General features: G+C 46.5%; 1 protein-coding gene across 4 annotated transcripts in view; it reads left to right on the plus strand.

Moving 5' to 3' along the window:
• Positions 1 to 14000, plus strand: part of MOB3B (MOB kinase activator 3B) — a 239896-nt gene that overhangs the window by 156739 nt on the left and 69157 nt on the right. The gene's annotated exons all lie outside the window — the stretch shown is intronic.

Consider the following 14000-nt stretch of genomic DNA (forward strand, 5'->3'; position numbering starts at 1 on the left):
TAGAAGACCACCTCCACTCCTCTAGATATTTTGCCCAGAGTCAGCCTTAATTAGAGGGTTATTTAGTAGAGCGCTTACCCAGGAGAGTCCTCAGGGAGTTCAGCACACAGAATACAAAGATCTCACGTGCTAAGACTGAGGTGACCCAGAGGAAGGAAATAGACCATACGTGATTGAGCAAGTGTCTGCACTGAAGTTGCATTCCTGGTGCTGAACCTGGGTGGGTGACGATCTGGACAAGGTAGAGCAGGTGACCCAGCTTTTCCCAGAAAGGTGTGGGTGGGCTCGGTTGAATTAGCACATCAGGAGTTTCACTGGGGTTAATGTTTTAACTGAGTGTCAATATGCTTAATGTCATTTTGTTTGAACATTCCATGACTCAATAAAACCATTTTTAATGAGCGTGGTTTGTTTTGGTTTGGTTTTGAATGAAGGACTGGCAGTAGGAATTACTGGGGTGAATTCATGCCGTGTTGAAAACTTCAGATTTTAAAAACCGAATATAATACGTGTAGGCCAAAGAAATCTAGACTTTATACCATGGGAGTTTTGTGACACTTTTAGTCCTCATAGTCATTTCGTGGTCGAGAATATATTTCACTTTTTTGTTGTTGCTGTTACATTTTGTATTTATTTGACTGTGTTGGGTCTTAGTTGCGACATTCAGGCTCTCTAGTCGTGGCGCATGGGCTTAGTTGCTCTGTAGCATGTGGGATCTTAGTTCCCCTACCAGGGATCAAACCCCAACCTCCTGCATCACAAGGTGGATTCTTAACCATTGGACCAGCGGAGAAGTCCTTACTTCACTTCTTGGTGAGTTCTGTGCTGTGGAATTTTTGTGACTTGGGAGATCAACTGCTGGTGGGCTTTATTCAGAACCTCCCTAGGACTGGATGGCTTTGAATCAGGTCATGTTTGCTTCCTTCTCCTGATGAGGAGTAAAGGTCTACAGCCAGCCTGCCTGGACTCACGGCCCAGCTCCTTCACCTCCTTGTGGTATGACTGTGGACAGGGAACTTAATCTTCCTCATCTGTGAAATGGGCATGGTGGTGGCGCCTGCCTTGGGGGGTAGTTCGTGAGATGATGCACTATCTCTGGACCAGAGTAAACACTTAGCTGCTTTCGTTGTCACTGTTAACACCAGCACTGACATCCCACAGCTGGCCCTCTCTTGCACTGTGGTTGCTGTGGTCATAGAATCTCAGATTTGGACAACCCAGCGATTCCCAAAAGCTGCATTAGAATCTCCAAAGTGAGTGAAGTGAAGTGAAGTCGCTTAGTCGTGTCCGACTCTTAGCGACCCCAGGGACTGTAGCCTACCAGGCTCCTCCCTCCATGGGATTCTCCAGGCAAGAATACTGGAATGGGTTGCCATTTCCTTCTCCAGGGGATCTTCCCAACCCAGGGATCGAACCCAGGTCTCCCACATTCCAGGCAGATGCTTTAACCTCTGAGCCACCAGGGAAGCCCCAAAGGTACTTTTAAAAATTAGCTAGTCCTGAGATGCCTGCGAGACCCAGAGAGTCAGAAAGGGGACTGGGAACCTGTTCTGTTAACAAATGCAGGTGACTGTCATATGCAGCCAGTGGTGGAAACCACCTTCTCTTACCTGGGTCCTGTGTCTAACACTAGCAAATGGCCTTTGCTTGAACATCTCCCTGCATGGGGAATTCACCACCACCCTGGACCATGATTCCCACTTTCGGACATCTCTAACAATACAATGATTTGTCCTCCCATTGATCTAAAGAAGGAAGGACTGCCTCCAGCCACAGAAAGAGACAGCATAAAGTGGTGGAAAGAGAACAGACTTTGAAGTCAGAAAGGAAATCTTGAATTCTTCTCCCACACCTGTAAGCTTTGTGGCCCAGGGTGAGTGGTTTGCTGTTTTCTTCCCCCTTTCATTTTCCAAATGACAGGTTTTCAGTGTTTGAATATGATGTTTCCAGTTTTCTTCTGGCCTCCAGACATGATTAAGACCTCAGTTTCCCTTATCACTTTATGATCAGGCTCTGTTCCTGCCCAGTCATATAATCCCCAAAGAGGCATATGGTTCTCTGGGTGTGGTTCTGGGTCAGGGAGTGAATTAGGGCTGGCAGGGGCTGGGAGGGGCTGGAATTTATTTCCAATAGTTCTTTCCCAGTATATGTTTTGATATATGTTTTGTTGTTGTTCAGTAGCTCAGTCGTGTCTGACTCTGCGACCCCATGGACTGCAGCACATCAGGCTTCCCTGTCCTTCAGCATCTCCCAGAGTTTGCTCAAAATCATGTCCATTGAGTCGGTGAAGCCATCCAACCATCTCATCCTCTGTCATCCCCTTCTCCTCCTGCCTTCAATCTTTCCCAGCATCAGGGTCTTTTCCAATGAGTCAGTTCTTTGCATCAGGTGGCCAAAGTATTGGAGCTTCAGCTTCAGCATCAGTCCTTCCAATGAGTATTCAGGGTTGATTTCATACTGAACCACCAGGGAAATCTAGAATGAATTACTTTTGCTATCTTCTCTCTCTCTCCTCTGCCTCCTTCAATCATGTATCTCAGGATATTTTATCAATCAATCCTGGCTTATTTCAAATTTTAGTAACTCTGGAAAATGACCTGATAGTTTTCTATTTATATGAAAATAGACTTTTCAATATAAATATTAAATACAATTTGAGGAGATTCTTCTTTCCCAGTATGAGTGAGAAGCAAGAGAAAGATGCATCAGAGGTCTGCCAGATGTGAAGAGTTAAATAGGTATTAATTTTCACTGCAGCCTTATGGCCTTGGACACGTCATCAAGGTTAAACATGGGCTTATAGCATTTCCCTGGGGAATCTTCCCATAGAACAATGGTTTTCAGACTGTGACTCAAGGGCTATTGCCTCGGAATGGGAGAAGAAGGGGAACCCAAGCAGGCAAAGCTCCACCTCTACATTCTGTGGTCATTTGTTCACTTATTCACTCAACAAACACTCACTGAAAACCCCCATATTCTTTTTTTTTACTTTTTATTTTATATTGGAGTATAGCCAATTAACAGTGCTGTGGTAGCTTCAGGGGAACAGTGAAGGGACTCAGCCATGTATATACATGTGTCCATTCTCCCCTGAATTCTCCCATCCAGGCTGCCACATAACACTGAGCCGAGTTCCCTGTGCTATTCAGTAGGTTCTTGCTGATTATCCACTTAAATATAGCAGTGTGTACATGTCCATCCCAAACTCCCTAACATCCCTACCCCCTTTCATCCCCGCTGGCAACCATAAGTTCGAGAGAACCCCCGTTTTCTGGCGTGTGTTTGATGCCAGGGATATAACTGTGAACAGGAAGTGATATTCCTTGACATTTCAAAATTTTCTTTCTAATGGGAGACCAAAAAAGGGACAATTACAAGACAATAAATAGTAAGTGTAATCCTGGGGAAAATAAAGGGTATTATAATTTGCCTAACTAGAACTAAGGGTGAAGAGAACAACCCAAAGAAAGTGATAACTTACTTGAGTCTTAAGTGACAAATGAGAGTTAGCCACATAAAAAAGGGGAAGCTGAGGAGGAGGGTTTCCATCTACCAACTCTACAATATGTGCCAATGCCCAGAAGTGAGGGAATGGATCTTAGCTCTGGAGGGCTGGGTATTAAATGCAAGTTGGGAGGATCCAGAGGTAATAATGGAGACATGCAGACTTATAAAACCAGAGAGTGTCTTGCCTGCCGTGTTAAATAGCTCTGATTTTACCCTGTAGCAGTTTTTTGTTTTAGTTGCTAAGTTGTATACGATTCTTCTCTCTTGAAGCAGTAGGAAGCTGTTGTAGAGTTTTGTGTGAAAAGAAGACATCCTGGTTAGAGTTGTGTTTGAGGAAGATCCTCCATCTGCCTGGTGGAGACTGGAGCAATCCAAGAGCAGAGGAAGGAAACCCCGCTAAGGGATAGCCACAGTAAACCAGGCAGGAGGTGTTGGCGGCTGGAGCCAGGGAAGTGGCAGTGGGGTTGGAGAGAAGTTTATAGGTTAGAAACTGTTTGGACATGATTTGGTATTTTGTGTATATGTGTGTGGGTGTGGGGTGTGTGTGTTGTCTCTGCATTTTTTAAAAATTTAACTATAGTTATTGTTGATAACTATATCAATATACAATGTTGTGTTCATTTCAGATGTACAGATTCAGCTTCTTTTCCATGATAGGATGTTAGAAGATATTGAATATAGATTCCCAGTGCTATACAGTAAATCCTTGTTGTGTATCTATTACATATGTAGTGGTGTGTATCTGATAATCCCATATTCCTAATTTATCCCTCCCCTACTTTCTCCCCTTTAGTAACTATAAGTTTGTTTTCTATGTCTGTGAGTCTATTTTTGTTTTGTAAAGTTGATTTGTGTTATTTTTTAGATTCCACATATAAGTGATATCATATGGTGTTTGTCTTTCTCTGTCTGACTTTCTTCACTTAGTGTGATCATTTCTAGGTCCATCCATGTTGCTGCTGCATTATTTAATTCATTTTTAACAGCTGAGTAGTATTCCATTGCATGTGTATATGTGTGTGTGTGTGTGCGCACATGTGCATGTGTGTGTGTGTATGCCTAGTCTCTCAGTTGTTTCCAACTCTTCGCAACCCTATGGACTGTAGCCACCAGGCTCCTCTGTCCATGGAATTTTCTAGGCCAGAATACTGGAGTGAGTAGCCATTCCTTTCTCCAGGGGATCTTCCTGACCTGTGTCTTGAATTGAACCTGTGTCTCCTGCATTGGCAGGCAGGCTCTTTACCACTGTGCCACCTGGGAAGCCAATAGATAGATAGATAGATAGATATAGATCAGACAAGACTGGGTATTCATTGCCCTGCGTGTAATGGAAGAGAGATTCTGCTGGTGGATAAAGAGAGGTTGTATTTTGAAAACATAAGTCATTTTCAGTTTCTGACTGGGGCTCATGATCAAAGTATTGGTGCTTCTGTCTAACTTTCCAGTTCTAATGAGGCTCATTAACATCATGTTCTCAGTTCACTCTCTCATTTGGGCCATTTGATTTTTGGCAGGTCTGAACTTGTAAGAATTTGTCTCTGACGGCTTTTATTGCCAGCCCATAGTGAACGAATGCCTTTCTGAGGTCCTCTTGGGTCTATCTTGGTCTACGTCCACCTCCACACAGACAAAGCGGGTGGAGCCACCAGCCAGTCTAGAGATGGGGATGTGGATAAAGAAGATCTTCCAGCAACAGAGAAGTGGTGCTGGGGGAGGGGAGGGGCGGGTGCCAGGCAGGCACCTTTGGATGGCTGAAACAGCACTTCCTCTGCCCGGCAAATGGCACGTCTGAAAGAATTAACAATCTGTTTAGAATGTATGATCACTAGCTCTTCTATTTTCCTTTCTCTGTTCCAGCCACTGTGATAATAGGTACCAGAGTAACTCAGGGCAGGAGTCGGGGGAGGCTGGGACCAGGCAGAGGGAGTCGGGGAAGAGAGTAGTAGCCAGTTTATTTCTAACCATTTGCAGCTGTCAGCTTGTTTGGGGCCATTTTTTCTTTTTTTTTTTCTCAGGCAGAGGAACAAAGTCTTGCTACACGGGATTGTTTTCCTTGGCACAGTGTACAGACACTTTCTTGAGGAACGCACTGAGATAACACAAAACATCTGCTTAGAGGAATCGGCCTTCCAGAGTTGAGTTTTCATCAGCAAGATCAGGAGGCTTCTTCAGATAAATATATATAATTCTGCAGGAGGCAGGAGAATATGGATGGAATGGGCAGGAGAATAGAGTATTCGGGGGAATTTTTCAGAAATTGGTCTATGTTGTTAGGGTTGTTTTTCTTTCTTTCTTCCTTTTTTTTCTCCTTGTGATCCAATCGCGTTTTGTTTTGCAAGTATTTTGGAAATGGTATGTTCTCAGCCATGCTGCCAGAGGCTTGTTTTCTTTTCCCACGTGTGTGGGATGTTGTTTTTATCCATGAGCTATTGAGAATGAGTAGTTTTTATGACTTGGAGAGGGATTTTCACATGTGCACTCCTGGTCCTGGCCCCCGAGGACCCAAAGGACAGCATATAGATGCTCTCAACAGGAGAGGCAGTGTCGGGAGCAAGGGCGGCACTTTTGGTCGTTGTTACTGACATGCGGGGCTTCCCTGGTGGCTCAGTGGTCAAGAACCTGCCTGCAGGAGACATGGGTTCAGTTCAAGACATGGGTCAAGAAGATCCCCTGGAGAAGGAAATGGCAACCCACTCCAGTATTCTTGCCTGGGAAATTCCATGGAGAGAGGAGCTTGGCAGGCTATAGTCCACGGGGTCTCAAAAGAGTCTGACAGGACTTAGCAACTAAACAACAACTGACATGCCACTGCGTGTGCTGTTCTAAGTCGTTTCAGTCATGTCTGCTCTGTGACCCCATGAACTTTAGCCCCCAGGCTCCTCTGTCCATGGGATTTTCCAGGCAAGAATACTGGAGTGGGTTGCCATTTCCACCTCCAGGGAATCTTCCTGACCCATGGATCCAACCCAGGTCTCTTAAGTCTCCTGCATTGAAAGGCAAATTCTTTACTAACTAGTGCCACCTAGGAAGCCACCGGGGTCCCCCAAGGATTGGCCAACGCATTAGGCTTCATCATGGATCATGTGGAAGCCCTTCGAACAGTTCACACGGTGTTTCCATGGATCACCTCGGGTCCAGATCTGCTTTCCAGGCAGAGCTAGTCCTTTGGAGAATAGGGAGCTCTATCCGTGCGGCTTCCTGTGCCTCCTCCACCCTGGACTTTGACAAGGAAGAGCCACCTGCACAGCAGGAGTAACATCAGTGGCCTTTTGCCGAATGCCTCTGAGAGCCTGCTGGCCCTGTGCTTCCTGTTTCATCCTCAAAATCTCACAAAATACTAGGTGTGATTATCCTCATTCCACAGATAAGGAAACCGAGCCTGTTAGGAGTTAGCGAACTCACCCTTGGGCAAGTGGCAGGGAAGTTCCACAGCTGGACTCTGAAACCAGAGATTGACGCCAGAGCCAGACGCTTAACCAGAACGGTCAACCATGAATGACACATGCCTCTGGGGAAGTAAGAGCCAATACACCCTTTTCCACCTTCATTTTTTAACAAATCTGGCTCCTTTGACTCTGCCAATTGGGTTGGCATAAGATGAAACAAACCGTAAGAATCCCATCCACTTTCCCGGCAGAGTGGAAAGAGCCTAACAGGCTCTGGAGTCAGACAGACTTGAATTCAGACCCCTTTGCATCACACACTATAGCTCTCAACCTCAAGCCAGTCAGTCCTTGTGCATTTCTGAGCTCTGATTCTGGTGTAAGCAGATGGCGTAAGAGCTCAACCCTCAAGCCAGCAGCCAGCAAGGATGTATCACACACCCACCCACTCCAGGCTCCACACTGGGCCCAGGGGATCCATCTGTGACAAGCTCCTCCAGGAGCCTACAGTCTGGAGGGGGTCGCAGACACGAGTCAGGATGCACGCACCTCAGAGTGGAATTAACGTCTGGGAACCGTGCTCAGATGGTTGGACGGCATCACTGACTCAATGGACATGAGTTTGAGCAAGCTCTGGGAGATGGTGATGGACAGGGAAGCCTGGCGTGCTGCAGTCCATGGGGTCACAAAGAGTCGGACACGACTGAGCGACTGAAAAACAATGTCAGTGCTCAGGAGTGTATCAGGAGCAGATGGAAGATGCCAGGGAACCTGAGTCTGGGAATGAGGGAAGGCTTTGAGCTGAACCCTAAAGAAGGGAGCGGCATTAACGACGGGATGGAATATCTGCCAGCTGCTTATGGAACTTTGGATGTGCAGGGACATTCTCTTGTGTCCCTTTGAACCCTGACTCTCCAACCCTCCACCGCCCAGCTTCAACCAAGCGCTGTCACAGGCCAGGGGTCTCAGCTCCAAGCATCTGGCTTTCTCTCCAGAAGAAAAGAGTGGAAAAAGCATGAAAGCTAGAATGGGTAGCATCTAGCTCAGAAATTGCCACCTGGGTCTTGTCTGACTCTGGGACCGCAGTCTCCCCTCTGTGGCCCTTTCATAGCATCTCTGCATCCCCTGAGGGACTCTCTCCTTTTGCAGCTTCCATAATAGGATAAAAGAAAAAAGACACAAGTCATTTAAACAACTTGCCTTTTTTTCCCCCAGAGGTGCCTGAAGAGGATGGATTGAATGGGGCATTTGGTGACTTAGCAAAAGGGAGGGGAGAAGGGGGGATGAGGAAGGAAGAAAATGGACCAAAGCTCAGAAATTACTGGAATTTTTATTCAATTTTGTTTGGGAGAAAGGAGATTTACTGAGTCAGAGATAAAAGGCAAATCCGAGTAGAGCCCCAGAGAAATTATTGTATTCCATGCTCGATTTAGCTCTCTAGCTCAGCATGGCTTGGAGATCAGAAGGTCTGTGGTTAGACACATTCATAAACTCAGTAGGGCTCCGTCAGATGCTGGGTCCCTGCCGAGTACCAGGTCCCCACCAGCATCAGAAGCAGAATGTGAGGCTGCCTAGTCAGACCTTCAAGAGGGGCTCCCAGCCCGGTGGGCTCACCGCACCCTCTGCCTTCATGCCAACTCTCTGGCCAGCCTCCTCCTTGGCCTGACCACTCAGCAAACTCGTCTTGCTTTGAGTCTAGTTGTTGAGAAAATTCCTGCTGGAACCACATGTGAGTGATCGGTTTGGGATTCTGATTTCCACCCAGGCATCCTGCCTGGGCTCACTCAGAATCCAAGCTCAGCCTGGTTCTGTGTTGTTGCTGCTGCTGCTAAGTCGCTTCAGTCGTGTCTGACTCTGTGTGACCCCATAGATTGCAGCCCATCAGGCTCCCCCGTCCCTGGGATTCTCCAGGCAAGAACACTGGAGTGGGTTGCCATTTCCTCCTCCAATGCATGAAAGTGAAAAGTGAAAGTGAAGTCACTCAGTCATGTCCGACTCGTAGCGAACCCATGGACTGCAGCCTACCAGGCTCCTCCATCCATGGGATTTTCCAGACAAGAGTACTGGAGTGGGGTGCCATCGCCTTCTCCGGGTTCTGTGTTAGGCTCACTAATTCTGTTTGCAGAGGTCAAGCCACACCACTTGCCCCAAGGCCATCCTTGTCCTTCCCCAGACAGCTAGATGTCTATCACCTTTTTGCAGAACTCATCTGAATGTATCTCGTTTCTAGCCAGTTTCTAGGAATCTGACATTTCCCAGCTTGAATCTGAGACTCAGGGGAGGCGCTGAGATTAGTCCATGCTTACGAATCATTTAGAGACCTATGGGTCAAAGGTTGTTTTCTGATCCATGTGTACCTGTCCAAGATTATTGTTGGAAGATTTGTCTGGGTTATTATAAGACTAGTCAAACTTTAACTCCAAATCTATGTAGTCTATTCCGGTTGAGACTGCTGGTTAATATTGTCTGGTATTAACTTTCTAATTGAGTACAGTGACTGAAATTTAACTATCACCCACCTCCCCTGAATCAACTATATGGAAAGGTAAAGAAGGGAGGTTTTCATGATGAAAGGAGGCGTTTTGGAGTTTTTCTTCCCACCCTCTAGGCTAGATCAAAATGTGCTTCATCTCAGAGCCCTCCTCCCTAGAAGATCATTGTGCAGCCTTCCATGCCAGGACCCGATCAGGTCTCTGGGAGAAAGCTATCATTTCTGCTGTAGGCTTTTTTCCTCCCCCAAATAGGAGATGATGGATTCACATCTCGACTAAATAAGACCACTGCTGTCTTATGGCTCAGTTTTGATTGATGAGTATTCCCTATCTAGCCCTGTGCCAGGTGCTTTAAAACATAGAATCAAACTATAAGACAGCCCCTTTGTTCAGGGAACTTACAGTAATACAAGACATAAATATGAGAAATATGTAGAAAATAATGCAAGGCTGAATATAATCCAGGGCTTAATCGAGTGCCTACTCCTCTAGTTCTTTGCAAAATGATGCATTAATACCAAGACCGCCCTCCTGAAAATACATGTGCAAGAAGAATTTAATCAAAAGTATGTTACAAAGACTGTTTGGTCCATGCAATACTAAAACTTAACAGTTCATGAGAGTGCTTCCTGTCTGCAGAGTATTAGCAAAGCCTTTTCCGTGTGTGGATTTAATCCTCACAACAACCACCTGAGCTACAGATAATATTCACATCCCTGTTTCTTTCACGATGGGGAACCTGTGGGTTAGACATACTAAGTTGTTTGGATGTCACTGTCTTTTTACTGGATAATAGAGCCGGAAATGGAACCTAGGAAGTCTGATTACAGACTTTTAAACCAGTTGCTATTATAGGTAAAAGGAAGTTCCAGAGTTAAATAGGACTTTTGACTATAGGCATTCTCAGATCCTTTACTATGGTTAGGTATATTGCAAAGTTTTATAAAAAGCATTTTTAATAAATATAAGGTCAAGTATAGCTTCTAACCAAGGATCTCCCAGAATTAGTCTTTTTTAAGACAGACCTTGGGAAACACTAAAGTGGAGGGTCCCCAGTATCTTATGTACTAAGAGAAGCTGAAGGAACAAAAGGAGGTGGTTGGGTACAGTGCTGAGTGAGTCAGTGGTGCCCCATGGAACACACAGGCTGCCCTCTGCCCAGAGCCTTGCACGGCCTCCTCAGCTTCCGGCTGCCATGGTAACAAGCCCAGTGTCCATGTGAGATGGTTCATTAGCCTTTCATTCTTCCTACTGCCAGCTTGCATTCATTTAAGACAAACAAACATTTTTTGAGCTCCTTCTACAACTCAGGTACTGAGCTAAGTGGAGGTCAAAAAATGATCATCTCAACAGTGAGGGTCCCTATGCCATGGAGCTGTAGTAGACGGATGCCAAAGAAAGAGCCTGAGTCTCGTTCAGAGCCAAACCACTCCTCTACCTCCTGGGCCAGGCAAACACTTTAACTGAGCTAAGCCCCAGTTACATTAAACAGACAAACAAAACACTGAAATATCACTGCCCAGGGTTTCACTGGGAATACATCACAACACACATACACATATCAAGACTCTCTCAGAGTTCAGTTTTGTGTGGCTGTTTCATGGGAATTGGGGTTTCCTGGTGACTCAGTGGTAAAGAGTCTGCCTGCAATGCAGGAGATGCGGGTTTGATCCCCAGGTTGGGAAGATCCCCTGGTGAAGGAAATGGCAACCCACTCTAGTATTTTTGCCTGGGAAATCCCACGGACAGAGGAACCTGGTGGGCTGCAGTCCATGGGGTAGCAAAAGAGTCGGGCATGACTTAGCAGCTAAACAACAAAAAGACAAACTGGCACAGCTGAAACCTCCCGTCCCTGGCCATGTCCCCTAGCAGCTGGTGACAGGAAAGGTAAGTGCACCTGAGGAGGTTCAGGCTACTCGGGAAGGAAGGGCTTGGCAGCTGGAGGTGTGTGCAGAACCCCAGAGCAACAACTCCCGATTTCAGGGTGCTGGGTCCTCATAGACAATCCTGGATCCAAAGCCCTCCATTCTCCGCTGGCTCTGTGACCTGGGGCAGCCACTTAATTTTCCAAGTCGATTTCCTCATTTGTGAGATGGTAACAATATCAGTACCTGGACTTGTTAAGTGTTAGTCGCTCTGTCGTGTCCAACTCTTTGTGACCTCATGGACTGTAGCCTGCCGGGATCCTCTGTCCATGGAATTCTCCAGGCAAGAATACTGGAGTGGGTTGCCATTTCCTTCTCCAGGGCAGCTTCCCAACCCAGGGATCAAACCTGCATTGCCTGCATTGCACAGACTCCTTATGGTCTGAGCCACCAGGGAAGCCCAAGACTTCAGCGCTCAGTAAATGTTGGCTTTTACTCTCAGTCCCAGATTCATGGTCTAAGGCACTGGCCAAGGAAACGCATCTTTCTCGGGGCAGCAGAGTATTAGCTGACCTCTTAGTACCTCAGAGCTGTGGCTCCAGAGGGAGTGGACTTTTTTCACCCTTCTCTCCTCACCCCTTTCCTTTTATAAAAATTATATATGCACCACCAAAAAGTAACCTTGAGATGCCTCGTTACATTTAGCCTTTAAGCTGTGCTTTTATCCTTGGCAGAGAGTCACATGCCAGACATAACCAGATCTGTTAGATTTTATTTGTTTATTTGGTTGCGTGGGTCTTTGTTGCAGCGTGCAGGATCTTCATCGTGGCACACAGACTCTCTAGTTGTGGTTCACGGGCTTAGTTGCTCCGAGGCATGTGGGATCTTCCCGGACCAGGGATTGAACCTGCATTCCGCTGTATTGCAAGGCGGATTCTTAACCACTGGACCCACTTGGCAAGTCCTAGATCAGTTATACTTTAGAATCAGACTGACTTGGTCCGAATCCCAGCCCTGCCACTGTTTACCTAAGTGGCCTGGAGCAAGTTCATCTGTGTTTGGTGTTATTCACCGGTGATGCAGGACTAGTAAACCCTACATCACAGACAGGTTGCCAAGGTAACCCATGTCAACCCCTGATATTGTCTCAGTGTTGTTAAAGGACTCCCCTTCTGTTGGGAATATTCTTGAATGTGGATGAAGGGAGAGTCCATCATCTCTAGGTCTCAGGCCTCTTTGAATGCTCTGGAGCCTCCCCGAGCCTGGCAGCAGTGGTCTTCACCAGCCCCTTTTCATCAGAGGAAGCCATCCATCAGCTCTGGGAGGGGCTGCCCTCATCAGAGGGCAGGGCTACCCCACCCCTAAATACCAGCATCTGTTGCCCAGTCAGTCAGCTGCCAAGCTGTGCCCCGGTCTCTCCCTGTGGTTCATTTGATATGTTGCCATTTTGTTCTAGAAGAAAAAGCCAGTATCAGTGCCGGGTAATGGGGAGGCAGACCCTGCCTCTGCCAACTGCCAGCTGTGTTTCATCTCTCATCCCTGCCCAGGGGTCCCAGGCGATCCCATTACTGATGTCTCTCTCCAGACAGCTGCGATTAGGACCCAGCAGAGGCACGGACAGCAAAACTCCAGGCTTCCTGGGGATCAGGGACATGCCCTGAGCACCGATCTACAATTCTGCTGAAAAGCAGGTGGTCATGTCTACCTTTTCCTGATAAGGGCTCCCTTATAACAACAGCTAGATGGTCCAGATTTTACAAAGCAGAGAGATTTGCGGGGTGGTGCTTGTCATTCCCATTTAGCAAGCTCTTACCATGTGCTAGGCACTGTAGGAGGATTTTAGACATGTTGACACTCTCCTGGCTATTTAAGAAAGGCTGTATTTTCTGGGTGTCACTTCTAATCCTTACAACAGTTGGTATTTTCACCCTTCCTATGGAAAAACTGAAGCTCAGAGAGGTTAAATAACTTGCCTGTAGTCATACAGCTGGAAAAGGAGCAATATAGGAATTGAAAGGCTATCTGACTTCGGAATCGATGATGTCACTACCTAAGAACTGTGTAAATAACGGGAGCTTAAGCAGTGTTTGAGATGGAGAAAGCAAGTGGGCTTGGGATGCTACTATTCGTTGCTCTGACCAAGCTGGGAGTGGTGGTCATCAGACAGGAAACCTGCGTGATTCCTTTAACCACCCACCCAGTCTGTGTTATGAACAACAACCCCCAACTCTCACCTTCCTCAAGGAGAAGAGGTGACAGTAACTGTTAGGCAAAGTTTCCATGAAGTTTTATTGCATTTTCACACCCCAGAAACAGTGGATCTCAGGAAAAGTTTAGATCAGAATTTGCAGACGGGTAGTTTTCAGGACAAGTTATCCCTGGAAAGATGTTTTGTCTTGACCTGTGGTATATTTTTTTAACTTCAGGTTAATTGCTATCATTTTACTATGATTATTATTATTATTGTCCCCTTTGGCTGCAAGGCATGTGGGATGGCCAAGGAATGAATCTGCAGCCCCTGCAGTGGAAGCTCAGAATCCTAACCCCTGGATTGCCAGGAAAGTCTCGATATCATTTTTAAAAACAGAAAACCAGATAATTCACATAGAACCCCAGATTTCCGAATCATCTTGAAGAACCAGAAGATCTAGCAGCCCCAGGCCTCTGTCCCCATGTGGCCACCACCGGCTGAGTTGTGCATTGACTGCTTCCTTTGATGAGAAGGGGCTTTCTGATTTCTGCAGCCCCCACCC

Source organism: Bubalus bubalis, chromosome 3 (genome assembly GCF_019923935.1).
Source record: "Bubalus bubalis isolate 160015118507 breed Murrah chromosome 3, NDDB_SH_1, whole genome shotgun sequence".
Classification (NCBI taxonomy): Eukaryota; Metazoa; Chordata; class Mammalia; order Artiodactyla; family Bovidae; genus Bubalus; species Bubalus bubalis.